The sequence below is a fragment of the Apium graveolens genome, chromosome 6, assembly GCF_009905375.1.
Source record: "Apium graveolens cultivar Ventura chromosome 6, ASM990537v1, whole genome shotgun sequence".
In the NCBI taxonomy this organism is placed as follows: Eukaryota; Viridiplantae; Streptophyta; class Magnoliopsida; order Apiales; family Apiaceae; genus Apium; species Apium graveolens.
The window spans coordinates 120,759,211-120,772,982 of NC_133652.1; the positions used below are offsets into that span (position 1 = coordinate 120,759,211).

Genomic DNA, 13,772 nt, shown 5'->3' on the forward strand with positions numbered 1-13,772 from the left:
CATTGTCAACAAGTTGCCGATCTGCACCTATGTCAGATCCACTATCCGTAGATGCATCCAGGGGATTTAAGCCTGGGGAGGTAGACACTGACCACTGACATATGGCTTTTGGATCAGTATCCTCTCCTAACACCTGTAAAGGCAATTGGTCCATTAACGAACCTTGAACAATCGAATCTGACCTTAAAATGGTCGAAACTCTTGTTTCCGTCAACTCATCCTTTGTGTGTGTAACCTCTCCTTGTGCATCAAGAATTGATTATGTTTGAAGTGGTGACACTACATCGGATACCTTGGCTGACAGGCAAAATTCAATAGACTCACCCTGTTGAGAGAATGAATCTAGTAACTGTTTTTGTGCCTTTTCAGCCATTACATCTTTTTGAGAAGATGTATGGGGGCTAGCAGTTGTCTCGGTTTAAATACTACTCATCTATGTATGAGACAGAGCTACTGGGTTGACTACAGAACCTTCCTTATGTGGTGCACTAGGCACTATCTCCCTCACGCTCATTCATACTACATTTAGTGGTAAGAGAGTGTTGGTTGGTTCTGTTTTTGTGTTTGTCTTTACAGTCTGGGATAGACGTTGTGGGTTTTCAACCTCATGACTGTCAATGAAAGAGAGTCATTGGAGACTGAACCTGTAACACAGAACATATGGTAATAGAGAGAAAATGATTTACAATAGTGATTTCAAAAGATTTTACATGAAATAAGAAATCACTAATGTAGAAAGAAGTTTGATTTTTGTTTTTCAATATGAATGAGTTTTTGATAAAACATTGATCACTTAGGGTAAAGTCTAAGTAATTCTCATTCATGTCAAAAGCTTACAAATATCTGCAACATAATGTTAACAAGATATCATTGACCGATACTTGTCAAGTACTTTAGATACTAATTGTTATGTTGCATAATTAATATACCACTACACATATAAAACAATATGATTGTGCCTAGTGATAAAAGAGTTATAAATATGACGACTCTACTAGTTCATATGAAATTATAACTTCTGTTAGAGTGCCATACCATGTCGTTGACGATTGCTTGAGCAGTATACTAGTTCATACCAACCTGAATTGAGATTGTGAAGAAGAGATTGCATAGTCCAATAGATCTGCAACTGCAAAGTCCATGAACTGTGGTGCACTGACTTCCTCTTTTAACTCACCAACCAGGAGTACACTTGTACACATCTTACTAGAGTACAATTCCAAGTGTAATGTGCAGCAGGTGTCTGATATGTCGTAATATTCTCAAGTCTCGTCACTGGTGCTATATGTTAGATACTGCTTCCTGATAATAACCTAGCACAATATACAAAATTACAATGATAACATTCCCAGCTTGCAAACAGCCATATCCCTCAGATAAACCTTTGCTGTTATCTCCAAAGGTAACCATGGGGCCAGCTTTCTCAACCACATTTGATAGCAGGGCTCTATCTCCGGTCATATGTCTTGATGATCCACTGTCAAGACTCCACACTACCGGTTATACCTGTTTAATGCCCTGCACTTCAAATGGATTAGACCTTCTTCGGAACCCAAACTTGGTTGGGCCCGGCATACTTGTAGAACTGTCCTTTGTCAGACAAAACAACATTTTTAATTTTAACGATCTCAACATTCTCAATGACTGAACATTTGACCTTGTAAACAGCCTTAACAAATTTCTGTTTAAGCTTAGGCACAAATGTCTCCTTTCTAGCCTTAGAAGGACTAGCAGTCTTAGACCTATCATGCTTCTTGTTATTCACATGCTGACGAGGAGTAGTCTTATCACTAGACACATACTTACCATTAAAATAAGCATACATCATATTAAAAGCACAAGACATACAATTAGCAACACCACATGCTTTATGAGAGTGATTAACAGCAGGCAATTTATGCATGGTAGACATGGCATTATTGTTATCCAACTCATGTGTGTCTGAGTTAGTCTCAGTTGCTTTCACAACTTTGACTGGAACTTTCGACTCACTTGACTTGGAAACAATCTTCTCATAAGCATGATCCTCAGCACATATTTCTTCTTGAATAACAGAAGAGGTCGCATCAAATGGTTCAGCAATTGATGCTTTATAGAGGGGTTCATCAACACCCTTAAGCACATGTGGTACTTCCCTCCCTTTAGCACATACATGAGGAGGGGAGTTTATGCCTAATTCTCCAATAGCAGCATTGTAATCATAACCTATTCCAGATGTTTGATTAACAGCTTGCTTACTGTAGAACTCTTTAGCCTTCGAACAAGAATTGAAGTAGGCTCTAACCTTAGTCTCAAGACCGGTGATCTTGTCTTTGAGAATAGTTTCGAGTTTTCTATAACAGTCAACTCTATTCTCCAGAAAAGATACCTGTTCTTTTAATTTGTCTTGATTAATGTGCACAAGTCTTAATTCATTGACCTCTTTCTCAAGGTCTGTGATCTGTAAACTTAACAGTTCATTATCACGACGTGCACAATCTAAGTTACCTCTTAGATGATAAACCATTTCAGCATCAGAAAGTTTTACCTCTATTCTTGACGATGAAGCTTTTCCATCAATAGCCATAAGAGCAAGATTTCCTTCATCTTCATCTTCACTGTCAGTATCATCCCAGCTTCTTCCCTTTGCCAGATAAGCCCTTTCAGAGTTCTTTCTTACTTGCTTTGGCTTTCTACATTCTGTGGCAAAGTGTCCCAACTCATTGCAGTTATAGCATCTGATGGTGCTCCGATCAACCATCCCTGTTTTGTATCCACCACTGCTGGTGTTAGAGGATGAAGATCCACCTTTCTGGAATTTGTTGTAGTTGGACTTGTACTTAAGCTTGGGATTCCTCTTGAATCTGACATGGGAGAATCTCTTGACAATTTGGGCCATTGACTCGTCTTCCAATTGCTCCAGCTCTTCCAAGGAATAAAAATCATCACTTGATTGATTTGTAGTAGGAGGATCATATTCTGCTACTAACTCATTTTCCTCAGCCTTGGAAAACTGTACCATTCTCTCTAACTGTTGAGATTGTTGTTGTTGCTGACCTTCAGCTACAAGTGCAGTAGATGTGCTGACCATTCTATCCTTCCCGTAGACTTTCTTCTGTTGAATCTGCTCCAACTCATAAGTTTTTAACACTCCATAGAGCCTGTCCAAAGAAATCTCACTCAGATCTCTAGCTTCTCTAATGGCAGTGATTCTATGTTCAAGATGAGCTGGCAGTGTTAAAAGGAACTTTTTGTTGACCTCCCTGATTGAATAATACTTTCCATTGATGTTCAGGTTGTTGATCAACGCATTGTACCTCTCAAACACTTCAGTAATTCCTTCTCCTGGATTTGATTTGAAATGTTCATATTCAGAGGTTAGGATTTCCAACTTGTTCTCCCTAACTTCCTCTGTGCCTTCATTAATTACCTCAATAGTTTCCCACATGTGTTTAGAATTTTTACAGTTCATCACATGTCTGTTCATCAAGGGATCAAGGGAATCAATTAATATTAATTGAAGGCTGGCATCCAAGGAGGCTTCTTCCTTCTCAGCAGGAGTAAAATCTTCAGGCTCTTTTGGATAGGTTCTAGCTTCAGTAGTCACCACACCATCTATTATTACCTCCGGTTCAATAATCATCGGAGTTTTTATACCCTTCTTTAACAAGTTTGAATATTTGGGATTTGCAACTTGTAAAAATAATAGCATCTTCTTCTTCCACATGATATAATTCTCTTTATCAAATTGTGGAATTTTAACGGTTCCAACTTTATGTGAAGTCATTATGAATTTTTGAATGAATAAAAATTCAAGGAGTTGAAAAATCACAAAAGTCTAGGATCTTGATTTGTTCGTTAATCAGAAGGCTCTGATACCAATTGTTAGGTCCCAATGTGTTTGTAGAAGGGGGGGGGGTTGAATACAAACGTTACCAAATAATCGAATAAAATGCGGAATAAAAAATGTGAAACAAAATTCAAGTTAAATAAAAATATTATTAAACTTGAAAGGTGTTACAACAACTGTATCGATTACAAGGTATTAATCTCAAATCAATTATCACAAATTTAGAATAAATTCGACATGAACTTTTTCTATTTTTGCAATAATTAGAATCAAATGCTAAACGCGATTTGAGATTAAGTTCTAGGGATTTTAATCCGCTAGATTGATATACAAGAACAAGATAAAGATTTCTAGTGGATTAGATTTAACATTACAATCTAGAAATTATGATCTTTGAAATAAGCAGATGAAAATAAAATGTTTTGCTGCGGCTGCTGTCTCTTGTTCTTGAATAATGATTGAGATCTGATTAAAGAAAAGTCTTCTGCTTCTTTTTAAATCAGCACAACAATAGAATTGAATTGGCATGACAATCCTATAGCTTGTATGACTTTCGGTAGGACAATTGAATGAACTAGCAAGACAATCTGAATGAACTAGCAAGACAATCAGAATGAACTAGCAAGACAATTACCCTCCTAGAGTAACTTTCGGTATGACAATGGAGAATGGCCTAGCATGACAATCGGTATGACAATCCAGATTGTCATGCTAGTTCATTTCCATTTGTTTTGCTGATTTAAGCCTTGAATTTAATCCAATTAAGCTTCTGAAAATTCCTAAAATTCCTAGAATTAATTCAGAATTAATTAATCAATTAATTCAATTAATAAATAAATTATTCTTCGCAGATATAATTTATTTTCTTAATTAAATTAGATGACTTAATTAATTAATAGAGAATTAATTCTAGTCTTGAGCAGCAACCATTCTTCTGCAAACCTTCTGAAAATCACTGAAAATTATGAATCAATTCCACCACTTCAACGTTGACACTCGATGTACTGTCTGGTTCATGAGTGACTAACTTCCGTGACGTTTCTTCATGTCTTGACTCTGACACTTTGATTTTCTTCAGATTAAATCCTTGTAATTTATTGATACCCTGACGAGATCTCTGTCACTTGATTAAATCCACGATCTTGATTTATTATCACTGAGGCATGATCAACTTCTTGAACTTCTTCCAGTGAATTAACTCCTCAAGTCTGTAGATGAACATTGTCTCTGAATCCTTTGACAGATATTACTTTGCGAGATCTCTTTGACGGTCGATCCACTATTTACTTATTACATTCTTATTTGAGTTGAGTTGAATCCTCGAATATACAAATAGGTCTATGACATATGACTTACAATCCCCGACCCCGGATTTGGGGGTGTTACAATACTTCTCTCTAAGGCATGATCAGGATTAATCTTCTTCCAGAGTTTAATCTTTAGCTTGATGGTTGTTCATAGAAAAATCCTCTAGTCCAATCTCTTTAGCATTTTTACAGACTCAAGAAATACAATTATAAAATACAATTAGATTATTATACAACTCATATTAGGGTTGTCAAAATGACTTAGTTTTGTTATGTACAGGAATGTGTTGCACAATAATCTCCCCCAATTGGTGAGAAGATTAATTGTCACACATTCATGCCTGATAATAAGACTAACCCCAAGCTAAAATTAAAGAAAAGGAGACTTACAAATTTACAAAATACAACTTTTATACATTCTTGTTGTTATAAACATAATCTGAATTACATGATCATCTGAATTTCTCATAGCATGGTTGTTCTCTGATTAGATCTTTGAGCTTGATTAGGAACTCAAGTTCTTCAATAATTTCAGTTCCTCTTAGAGCTTCTACCAACTTGAGCCAGTCACTTAAAGTGTAGCTATCAAGATTTTTTATTATGTAATTTAATAGCTTGTGAGTCTTGATATACGGAAACACACCATTTGGACACACCCTGCTCAATCCCTTAGCCTTTAATTCATTTGACCTTTGCTCAAACATCTCAATTTCCTGAGCATATATGCTTTCATTTTCTTCCCTCTCAGTTTTTTCCCTTGCATGTCTTTCATTTCTATCTCTCACCCTCTCAGCTAACTTGTAACACCCCCAAATCTAAGGTCGTGAATTCGGGTCGTTACGATCACTTATTAATTAAATAATTCTCTTTTCACAATATTACTCGACCTTTTATTCAAACTCACATACACACAGGTTATATGCTTGGAAACATTATCAAATAAATCATTTCCACTTATCTACCTGACGGGGCTGGCGCACAAAAAGCCTACGGAACTCACGAGCGTTCCTTACCCGCCTAAGGACAGCAGTCCTGGTCTGATCCATGCTGGTAGTCTGTTATGATATGATATATAAAAGCAAGGGTGAGCATTAAAGCTCAGCAAGGTATATATCCCCATATTTAAGTATGTAAGGATAAATAAAACCAATAATTATACTTTGTATCTCCAAAGCGTTCTGAAAGTTTATATGCTTATCAAATTTATAATATTCTCAAAATCAACTACAATAGTATATCCAATGAATACTTGTATTCATCTCTTTCTCAAAATCATTTTATACTCGTACTCATTTTATTTCAAAATCTCAAGATGTTACTCGAACCAAGATTCTCATATGGGTGTGATATATATTCGTCAACATCCCAATTTAAAACTCAGCCTTATCGGCAGATTTCACAAATGGATTTGATATATAATCATCAACATCCTTATTTAAACTCAGCCTTATCGGCAGATTTCTCAAATGGATTTGATATATATTCATCAATATCCTTGTTTAAAACTCAGCCTTATCGGCTCTCTGTTGTATATTTCACAACAGTTTTTCCAAAATGGAAGAAAGGGACTATACTGGAATAAACCACGTATCGGTGATCAGCCGAATACGAAATTTTCTCTACTAGTAGAAGGAATACAAACCTAGCCACCTTTGGGCTCATCAAGACACTACACGGTGGTTTCCCATTGTCGTGCAAGTCCGAAAGTCAATGGTCACATAGACCATATAACCATACAATGCGCCACTCCACGCTTGCATAATGCGCCACTCCGCGCTTGGTCACTGCCCGACACCACTCCGTGCCGGGCATGCCACATTCCAGTCCCAAAACAATTATATCTTTTGCTCAAAATCCTTTTTCGAAGGAATAGGTCGTTAAAAGTTGACCTCTAAATAAGATGATTTATTCATCACTTTTAACTCAATTGATCTTTGGGCGTTGTCGGAGTTTTGAATTTAAAATCATTTTCAAATCCCTATTTGTAGTAGGGTGACACATATATTACTCACTTGTTCTTTATTGAACGAGGAAGCAAAACTCTTATGCTTCTAGACTAAGTTCCCTAAGGTTTTGATACGTTTCAAATGATTAATCTCTTTCAAGAGTTTTGAATAATTTAGAAAGTACCTTTGGGAATTATGTCTATTTTTAAATAAGTTTTTAGAAGTCCGAAGATATTAAATATCTAAGGTCTCATAATTATATAAGAGGGATTTAATGAATTGATAAAATCTTAAGTACAAAGTATTTCTAATTAAGGTTCAATGAATTAATAAAAACCTTAAATACAAAATATTTTGTGAATAAGGTCCAACGAATGGAGACACCTTAATCAAATAATCAAAACATGATTTGGTATCCTATAATTGCTCTTTGAATAGTTAAATCTTTATTAAATAACGTGAAATTATTTATAAACTATTCAGTATATTTTTAAATACTTTCTGGATATTTAATAATCCCTTAAATATCGCTTTATAAAATAATCAATCAAGTAAGGGTGTCCCTTAAATGAATAAACCAATATTTCTCGAAGTTTAAGTCAAAATCTCAATCGTTCGCTTGATATATATATTACGCGAACGTACTTTGTTTATCGAAATAGAAATCTTTCGCGTCCGGCTCTCTCCGGAATTAAATCGTTATTAAAATATCTTCAACTCCCATTATCATATATTATATTTGAAATACGTTTCAACTTCTCATACTCGTGTAAAACGAAATTTGTTTTCGTAAACAATCGCATAATTCGTATGCATGGATATCATAGACAAGCATATATATATTTGAACTGTAAATCATGGCATCAATATCACAACAGTATATATATAGCATGGATAGTATGAGATAGGGTTTCGAAAACTTGCCTCGAGTAATCGAAGTGGTATGGTCTCTGGTGTTTGGTTGGCGATCTATAAACAAAAACCAACGGTCTAAGTTAGTACGCGATTAACGTCTCGCTTTTATTAAGCAACTTTCACAACTACTCAAGTATAACGAATCTCCGATCGTCACATTCTCAACACTTATATTCTCACTTTATAACATGGTCGGGTTTTAAAATCGATCGTTCGCTTTAGAAAGTCCATTTCGAGTTTTAAGGTCGAACGTGAGAAAATGTTCGTCAAAACTAGGTTTTTTATGCGTTTCTCGCTTGCGCTCGCTTTACCAAAATATTTTTATAAAATCGAAAAATTAATATTTTCCCAAGATTCTTTTTGGACAGTCTTATCTACTGTCATATCCATTTTTCATAATTTTTTCAGAATCTCAAAATTATTTTAAGTCCTTCAAAATCACCATGCAAGTGGACTTAAGTGCAGTTGGCTAATCGCAGAAATATTTTACACTAAAACGACCATAACTCCTAAACCGTAAATCTCCTCATGATGATCTATACATGTATAGAAACTATAAAACAATATCTATCTAGTCATGGCCAGTAGTTTTCAAATTTTAACCATTTTCATGGCCGAATGTCTTGCAGAAAACAGATCAAGTGCAAGAATGCCCAAACTCAATTTCTACTACTTGATCTTAACACAATCACTACCTATAACCATCATAAACACAAGTACTTCTCAAGATCCACCCACATGAACCTTATATGCTCTATCTAGTACCACATACATGGATTACAACTCAACATCTCAAGTCTTTAGCAAGAACATAATCAATACAAACTCAAACAAACACAATCCTTTGGATCTTAACACTACAACAAACATAACTCTTAAATCCAACCATAAAACCTTAAAGGGTTGAAAGTTATACCTTCTTGGATACTAGGAAGGTTAGTGCTAGGATTATTGAGGCTTGGTTTTCTTAGAAAACACTTAGAAGGGCTAGATCCTTAAGAAACAAAACCAAGAAACAAGTTAAAATTTCGGAGTTACCTTTCAGTACCTCATTCAAACATTTTTATAAAATTGAAAAATATTAATTTGAGGCTGACATTTGGTACGAAGCTTACCCATGATATAGAGAAGCTATGGTAAAAATTTCATGATATTTGAATGAGTATATTTTGAGTTATGAATTTTTCTTTCTCCCTTGCTCAGAAAATCTGAACTGCTGGAATGAAAAATGGGAGAGCTTTAAGTGAGGGAAAAGTGGTTGTTTTCTTTTGTGGCTAAAGTGTGGGAGTGTATAATGAATATATGGGATGTATGCAGCAGATTTGACAATAATTTGGCAAAGGTATGGGTTGGTTTGCTTGTGTGGTGAAGTGAGAAAAGGGAGAAGTATGGCTTGTGTACTTGTTTGTCTCCCATCACTATTCAACACTATTCCACTAACTATTTTAGTTAGCTTCTAATCATCTAGTTACACTCCTAACTACTAGATAGGACTTGGTTATGCATGGCCAACTTGCATGGGATTTAATTTCTCATTCATTTATTTATCGTAAATGCAATCGTCGTTCCATTCCGATAGTTTCCACGTATAACGACTTGTTTCGTAGCGATTTCTTTTATCGCTTATAATCCTATAACCAATTCCATTCCTTCTCTTGATCATAGAAATATCTTGATATATTATTTATTTCACGTAGTATTCCCGGTTCTACGCCATTCTTTACGGATACGAAAACACGTAGTATAATTGTGAATCTTCGAATTCCGTCGGCTTTTACATTCACTTATTTTCCTCGATAAACAAGAATATGATCTCGGATTCTCAAAATTCCACTATTCATTTAATGATGATCCCCATACGTATTACTTAATTAGCTCAAGTTACTATTCACAGAAGTTTTAAAATATTACAAAAATCAGGGTTCTTACAGTGTCCCCCCCTTAAAAGGATTCTGTCCCGGAATCAACTCACAAATAGATGGGGGTACCTTTCTCGCAGGTGGCTCTCTAATTCCCAAGTCGACTCCTCGACCTTGGGATGTCTCAATAAGAATCTGAATAGCTTGACACTCTTGTCCCTGAGTACTTGCTCTTTTCAACCAATGATTTCAACTGGTTGCTCAATGTAGGACAGATCTAGTACTTACTCATGTTTCACTATATTCTTGGTATCCGCATTATACTTTCTCAACATTGGCACATGAAAAACACTATGAACCTGTTCAAGGTTTAGAGGTAAAGCCAATTCGTATACCACGGTTCTATTTGTCACAAAATCTCAAAGGACCCATATATCGGGAACTCAACTTCCCTTTCTTTCCAAATCTCATCAGTCCTTCCCATGGTGACACTTTCAAAAATACATGGTCACCCACTTCATACTCTCTGTCTTTTCGTGCTAAGTCGGCATATTTACGTTGTCGGTCTTGGGCTGCCGCTAAGCATCCTCTGATCAACTCAACTATGTCCCTCGTTCTTTACACCAAGTCGGAACCTAGTAACTTTCTTTCACCAACTTCATCCCAGTACAAGGGGTGAATGGCACCTCCGACCATACAGCGCCTCATGTGGGGGCATTTCTATACTCGCATGATAACTATGATTGTAGGCAAACTCTATCAAAGATAGGTGTTCATCTCAATAACCTTAAAAATCAATTACAAAATTTCTCAACATGTACTCCAATGTCTGAATGATTCACTCACTTTGTCCATCGGTTTGGGGATGGTATGCAATACTCACATTCAGTTTGGTTCATAAGCATTCCTGAAAGCTCCTCAAAAAAATCTGGAGTTGAATCGGAGATCTCTGTCAGATACGATAGCTACAGAGACTCCATGTCTTATCACAATTTCCTTGATGTATAGCTCTGCTAATCTATCCACCATGTAGGTTTTCTTGATTGGAAGAAAGTATGCTGACTTGGTCAGTCGATATATAATTACTCATATTGCATCACGGTTAGCCTTAGCTCGGGGAAATCCTACCACAGAATCCATGGCTATTTGTTCCCACTTTCACATCGGAATTCCTAAGGGTTGTAGGAGTCCCCTCGGTCGCTGATGTTCCACCTTCACTCTTTAACAGGTCAAACACTTACTGACCCAATTGGCCACGTCTCTTTTCATGTTGGGTCATCAATAATATTTCTTTGGATCTCGGTACATCTTGGTACCTCCAGGATGAATTGAATATCTAGAATTATGTCCTTCGCGTAAAATTTCATCTTTTAATTCTCGAACATTCGGAATCCAAATCCGGTTCGCATACCTCATAATTCCCTTCTCATCTTTCTCATATTTGATTTCTTCTCAGTCAAAGATTCTCGCTCTTCATTCGTCTTCTCTTCCTGATAATGTCCCATCTTTTCTAACAATTCCAGTTCTAATTTGATCTCAATTAGTCCATCAGTCCCTTTACCAGTGACTTCACCTCTATCTCCATCTCCTCGAGTTCTCTCACTAGTTCCTCCGGCGTTGTCAACATCTTGAGTCTCTCTTTACTACTAAGGGCATCGGCCACCACATTGGCCTTCCCTGGGTGATATAAAATCTCACCGACATAGTCTTTCATTAACTCTAACCATCTCCTCTGTCTCCTGTTGAGTTCTTTCTGAGTAAATATATACTTAAGGCTCTTATGGTCAGTGTAGATCTCACAATTTTCTCTGTATGGATATTGTCTCCAATTTTTCAAAGCAAAACTATTACTGCTAATTCTAATTCATGAGTAGGGTATCTTACTTCATATTCCTTCAGCTGTCGTGAGGCATAAGCAACCATTTTCCCATGCCACATGAGCATGCATCATAATCCTTTATGTGACGCATCACTATAGATCACAAAATCACCCTTTCCATCGGGCAATGCCAGCACGAGGGCTGATACCAAACTTCTTTTCAATTCCTGAAAACTTTCCTCACATTTTTCATTCCACACAACCTTTTCCGTTTTGCAAGTAGGCCTAATCAAAGGTCCTGATATCTTAGCAAAATCCCGTACGAACCTCTCATAAAACTGGTTAATTCCCAAAAAGTTCCTACTTCCGTAGGTGTGGTTATTCTTTCTCATTGGAATACTGCCTCAACATTGGTAGGGTCAACTAACACTCCTTCACTGCTCATCAATTGTCCTAAGATCTGAACTTCATTTTGCCAGAATTTGTACCTTGAGAATTTGGCAAACAACTTTTCTCTTCTCAATGCTTCTACCACTATCCTCAGATATTCCGCATGTTCTTCTTCCGTTTTAGAATAGACTAAAATATTATCAATAAAAAAATAATGACGCACACGTCCAAATACTTTTTAAACACTCGATTCACAAAGTCCATGAAAGCTACTGGGGCATTCTTTAGCCCGAACGACGTCACCAAGAACTCATAATGTCCATACCTCGTGCGAAATACGGTATTTGTCCCCTGTTTTAATCTTCAGTTGGTGATATCCCATTCTTAGATCGATTTTCAAAAAGTGTACCACTCCTTCAAGTTGGTCAAACGAATCGTCAATTCTAGAGAGAGGGTATCTGTTCTTAATAGTCAGCTTATTCAGTTCCCTATACTATGTGCACAATCGCGTCACTCCTTCAAGTTGGTCAAACGAATCGTCAATTCTAGAGAGAGGGTATCTGTTCTTAATAGTCAGCTTATTCAGTTCCCTATACTATGTGCACAATCGCGTACTACTGCCCTTCTTTTTGACAAACAACATTGGTGTGCCTCATGGTGACACATTAGGTCTCAGCATTCCTTTATTCAACAGTTCTTGCAACTGCGAAGTCAATTCTTTCATTTCAATCGGGGCTAGCCTATATGGGGCTTTTTGAAACTGATGCCGTTCCTGATGCTAATTCGATAGCGAACTCTATCTCTCGGTCAGGTGATAATCCTGAAAGGTCTTTGGAAAACACATCCTCAAACTCGTGAACAACTGGTATGTCACATACATCGGGGCTTCTCTCTTGGTACCCGCCACGTATGCTAAATACGCTTTGCTATCTTTCCTTAATAATTGCTTTACTTGAGCAATATTAAAAAATTTCTGGGTCTGACGCTGACCCTTAATCACAATTTTCTTGCCGTTAGGCATTCAGATTTTAACTTTCTTTCCTTTATAATCAATCTGAGCACCATTGCTCGACAACCAATCCATTTTTAAGACCACACCAAATTCTCTCAGCCTGAAAGGAATTAAGTCCAACTTAAAGTCCTTCCCTCCTAGTTCCCACTTGCAGATTAGATGAATCTCATTAATTGGAACAACCTCTCGATTCACTATTTCTATTCGCAATAATTCTCGCGTTGGAATCACATTAAGTTTTAACTTGGCCAAAAATCTCGCAATATAAAATACTTAGTTGCTTCAGAATTAAACAGAATATTTGCAGTAACCAAATTGAGTAAAAGGTTACCTGCTATCACGCCCTAGCTGGGTTGGGGCAGTTGCTAGAATAATGTCCTAGTTGGTTGCAATTAAAGCACCTCAGTAGCTATTTTCCCAATTACATACCCCGGGATGTTTCTCCCCACATGACTTATGATCCGGTAGGGGTGACCGAAACTGGTTATGAAACGTAGTCTTATATTGACCACCTCCCTGGGCGATACTCTTGCTTACCGGTTCGCTAAAGCTATTTCCGCCAGCTACGGTAGTGGCGAACCTGGTACCCACTGCGGGTTGGGACACCACTCCCCTCTCAGTCCTAATCGGAAACTTCTGTTTATCGCTCTGCCGCCTTGGCTTCCGAACTCCTCTTCTTGCTCTCTTCCTCTTTT

General features: G+C 36.9%; 1 long non-coding RNA gene across 1 annotated transcript; it reads right to left on the reverse strand.

The window, feature by feature from the left end:
- Positions 1-5,948: 5,948 nt before the first annotated feature.
- Positions 5,949-9,206, reverse strand: LOC141668491 (uncharacterized). Its single transcript, XR_012553074.1, has 4 exons — positions 9,113-9,206; positions 8,914-8,991; positions 8,007-8,051; positions 5,949-6,191 (listed from the first exon to the last, which is right to left on the reverse strand). It is a non-coding gene; the product is annotated as an uncharacterized LOC141668491 (long non-coding RNA).
- Between the last annotated feature and the right edge of the window lie 4,566 nt (positions 9,207-13,772).